The sequence below is a fragment of the Tupaia chinensis genome, unplaced genomic scaffold (genome assembly GCF_000334495.1).
Source record: "Tupaia chinensis unplaced genomic scaffold, TupChi_1.0 Scaffold144354_1, whole genome shotgun sequence".
Lineage (NCBI taxonomy): Eukaryota > Metazoa > Chordata > Mammalia > Scandentia > Tupaiidae > Tupaia > Tupaia belangeri.
In genome coordinates, this window is record NW_006204214.1 from 9,947 (window position 1) to 14,603 (window position 4,657).

A 4,657-nucleotide genomic window follows, 5' to 3' on the forward strand; every position below is an offset into this window, starting at 1 on the left:
CTTTAGGGTAATTTCTAAACAACCCTAAATGAAAATAAAGTTATTTTATCAGATTTCTCACATTCTCTATTTCCTCTTCATCATCTAAGTAGACATAGGCATTAATCCTGTGGGAAAGGTAGCAAAAAGGAAAACATAAGGATGGGGTCAGATCTTTAAGTCAGGTAAAATTTAGCAGGACACTCCAAAAAGTGCAAGAATATAAAAGAATAGATTTTATTTCCTTTGGTCGTTGTCATTCTTTAAACAGTCCTTAGAAATGTGTAGTCAGAGTGCTCCAGGTACAAAGGTAGCTTTATTTTTCAGATGGTGTGTTCTCATGCTTATATTTCCCTTGCAGATTGGAGGAAGGAAGAATTCCAAGCTGGTGAGTCTCTGCTGGTCCAGAACAGAACCCACTCCATGTGGGTTACGGAAAATGGGTAGAGGAGAACTGGATCTACCCTGTGCCAGAGAAATTATCACAAATTAGGGAAGCTAAGCCCAGGCTATTAAAAATCTATGCTTGTACATGATGGTCCACTTGTTTTTGCAGAAAATGTGACCTTGGATGCAGACACTGCCCATCCTGCCCTCCTCCTGTCTGAACAGGGGAGACGAGTGACCTTTCAAGAAAAATGTCAAGATCTTCCCAGCTCCACACAAAGATTCGACTCCTTGCCTTGTGTGCTGGGTCAGCTGGGCATAACCTCAAAGAGATGCTTCTGGGAGGTGAAGGTTGAAGATGCGCATTCCTGGGACCTGGGAATTTGTAGGGATAATGTAACAAGGAAGGGGAGGGTCACAATATCCCCAGAGAATGGTTTCTGGGCCATCAGATTCTATGAGGGAGAGTACTGGGCTCTCACCTCCCCAGAAACTCCTCTTCCTCTCAGAGAGAAGCTCCATAAAGTGGGAATATTCTTGGATTATGAGGATGGGGAGATATCATTCTATAATATGACAAGTGGATCTCATATTTTCACTTTTCCCAAAAACACATTCTATGGTGTCCTAAGACCTCTTTTTAGGCTTTGGAACTGTGACTCAGGCACCCTGACCATTGTCTAGGTGAATGAGAACAGATTAATATTGTGATTCAGAAACATACACCTTTTCACAAATAATGATGACTTTGATTCCCAATGATGATTACAGTTTTATCCAACCAGACAGGAATTGAATTTTATGATTCCTACTGATTCATTCTCAAGATGAAGCCCTGGGACACAGACAGAATATTCCCCCTCATATCAGTCCTCCCATTTCCATTAGTTGTAAACTCCTTGATATCTTGCCATATGGCAGCCCAGTGTAAAAACAAAAATGGTTAGCCTTCCCTGTTGTATGTGACTAGGTGCTGGTCAGTGCATTGAAGCTGAATTCTGTGTAGTGCATTGAAGCTGAATTCTGTGTACCTTCTGGATGAATCCTCAAAGGGAAATTGAATGTCCTTCCTTTTCTGCTGGCTGGAATGTTGCATAATAGATAAAAATTAAAGAACATATTTGAAAATATAATATAGAGGAAGGAATAAGGGAAAAAACAAACATTTAATAGACACAAAAATAAAACATTTTGTGCTGATGATAATATATATGGTAATGTCTTTGACTTGACTAATATGTACTGTATTTATGCTGGCAAACAATATTGTACACAGTAGAGACATACAGTGATTAGATGTAAATTAAAAAAAAAAAAAAACCTTTAAAGAAAATGTAGTATGACCTACATGGCAGAAAAGATAGAATGAACTTGGGTTCTCAAAATCTTCTTGGAATTACTCTATTGTATAATAAAAGAACATGTGTGCAAAAATTTTATTTATTTATTTATTTTATTTATTCTTATATTTTGTTTCTAATCTGACCAGAGAGACACACACAGAGAGAGAAAGGGAAAGTGTGTAAGCAAGTCACCAGGTCCAGGACTTGAACTGTGGTTGGCCATGTGGGTGTCCAGCACCTTACTACCATGCCACTGGCCGGCCCCAACTTTATCTTTAAGCCATTTATGTGTGTTGAGATTTTTGTCACGTGTGATTCAGTCTAACCCTGACTGGTGCATCCTCCCTTTGAAGATGGCATTTGATGGCATGAGGATGGGGAGTTGGGCACTACAGTATGATAGGAGGTTAATTCTTGTATTTGCATGTTCTTCTGATGCCACTCTTTCAATGTTTTAGAATTATCAGGATTTTTCATCTTGTCCTCACCAACCATCTCCTGCTTCACTTCCCACCTTTTTGTATTTAGGTGCCATGGCTAATAATTTTAAGTATTCCCCATTGGTCTTCTGACATATTCTTGGCAAAAGCCCCAAGCACGTATTAGTCCTCATGCCATTTCTTACATTGGCAGCTTAAAATGATGTAAATACCCACAATATGAGTCCCTGGTACATTCATAAATGTTTAGTCACAACTTACATATCAACACACTCTGGTAATCTTTTCATGCTTGTCCAGTCACTTCCATTTTCTTCCTTTGCATTGTCAATTTTGTAAAAATTTCACTTTCTTTAAGCTTCGATCAAACACTTCTCCCTCATTTTAAATATATTACTGTTCCCTGTTTATAAAATAACAATGATAATTAGAGCTTATCAGAACTGTCTCATCCTTTTTTTTAATTTTGTTTATTTTTGGAGAGGTTTTTTGTTTTTTTTTTTCTATAGGGTGCGTGTGCTCACCTCACCAGACAGACAGAGAGAGACATAGAAACAGCGAGAAATCACCCCCCAGGGGGGATGGTCACGCCGCAATCCCTTCTCCTCCATTCTCCTCTCTGGATCTTGGGCACGCACGATTAACTTTCTTTCTATTATATTAAGAGAAGTATCCCCTTTTCTACACAAGAAACACCAATCCTATTCTATCTGTTCCATATCAACCCTTTCTGGCACTGGAATCACTCAGTTTCCCTTTCATCATTTCTACTCACTCCTTCCATGAATATTAAAATATTCAAAATTTTGCCCACCTTAGAATCAAAATAATACATTTTTTCATCAGTTCTTTAGCCTCCTGTGTATTCTAATTCTCTTTCTCTTCATAATCAAGCTTTTAAAATAGTTTTCTAAAAATTATATATATGTGGTAGTTGTTTTCCATTTCCTTCTCAGAAGACTCCTTGTTATTGATTTTATTGTGCCCCACCCTACTCCACTCCAGCACAAATAGACAGACACAAATTAATATGTTGACATTCTAATCTTTATTCCTCATTATGTGACCTTATTTGGAAATAAGATCTTGCAGATGTAATTAACATGGGATCATACTGGAGTAGGGTAGGCCCATAATCCAATATGGCTGTGGTCCTTATAAAATGGGAAGTTTGGACACTGATAATGAACACAGGAAGAATGCCATGTGCAGGTCAGAGTTATGCTAGCACAAGCCAAGGAACGCCCAAGATTGCTGGCGAACGACCAGACGCTCGGAGAAAGGCATGGAATAGATCTTTGCCTAGCACCTTCACAAGGAGTAAAGCCCTGCTGACACTTTAATCTCAGACTTTTAGCCTCCAGAATTATGAGACATTAAACTCCTCTTGTTTAAGACAATTAGTGTGTGGTAGTTTGTTACAGCAGTTCTTGCAACTTCATGCACTTTATTATTCTCTGAAGAATCCCACTGACCTTTCTTCAGGACAGCCACCATCCTTAAAGGATCTCAAAGGTGCAATACCAGTCATGTGAAACACATTTTTATTTTGTGTATACTAGGCTTCTCTGGAGAGACAGCCTTAGAATTTAGGTATTTCATGGGGCCAAATGAATGTAGTCATGACTCCCATTGAAAGTACCAGATATTAAGAAGCCAAGCTACATGCCCACAAATACCATACATTTTTCTAATATAGTTTGATAACATTCGATTCCAACATTTTCAAAAGCAATACTTGAATCTAATGTATGATTTAAGCTACATCTTCCTATTTTCTGGTTCACCTTCTAGAGGTTTTATACGCCTTAAAAAACAGACAAGTTCAAAGGACAGGGAAAGTCTTTATAAACTGGCAAATATAAAGTAGGGTCTAAATGCCCTACAGAGAATTTTCCTTATAAAGTCTATCAAAAAGTTGCTTCCTTTGATTGACAGGTTTTTCACAAGGAGAAATAAAGTTTCACCTCGAGTGGTATTCCTCTCTGTTTTGCCATATATAGCCCTGGAATCCATGTTATATCACAAATATTGTTTGTATTTCAGCAGTATTTTGATAGTGTAGAGTCACAAAGGATATAGTAATGACAAAGTAACTATTTACAGTTATACGCTGCTCACCAGAACATATGTCCTGTTCTGTGGGATTAGCCTCATGGGTACCATCACCCAGGCCCAACTGGTAGAGCCACAGGTTCACTTTAGTGCAGTGTGAGCATTTCAGTCTTCTGTTATTCCCCAGATGATTTGAGGGACTTTGGACATATAAATAATTTGGAATAACATCTCAGCTTTAGAGCACAGAGCACTTTAAAAACCTTAACTCATTACGCAGTTAGCGTAATGGCTATGTCGCTGGACTCCCACGTAGTCGACCACGGTTCGCGTCCCAGACCCGGTGGTTTAAAACTCATGCCAGGCACGTGTGCGTGCGTGCCCAAGATCCCAAGAGATGAATGGAGGAGAAGGGATTGCGGCATGACCATCCCCCTTGGGGAGTGATTTCTC

General features: G+C 39.0%; 1 pseudogene; it reads left to right on the plus strand.

The window, feature by feature from the left end:
• The first annotated feature begins 340 nt into the window (after nucleotides 1–340).
• The window catches only part of LOC102493125 (ribosomal L1 domain-containing protein 1-like), a 17,569-nt pseudogene continuing 13,252 nt past the window's right edge, over nucleotides 341–4,657 (plus strand).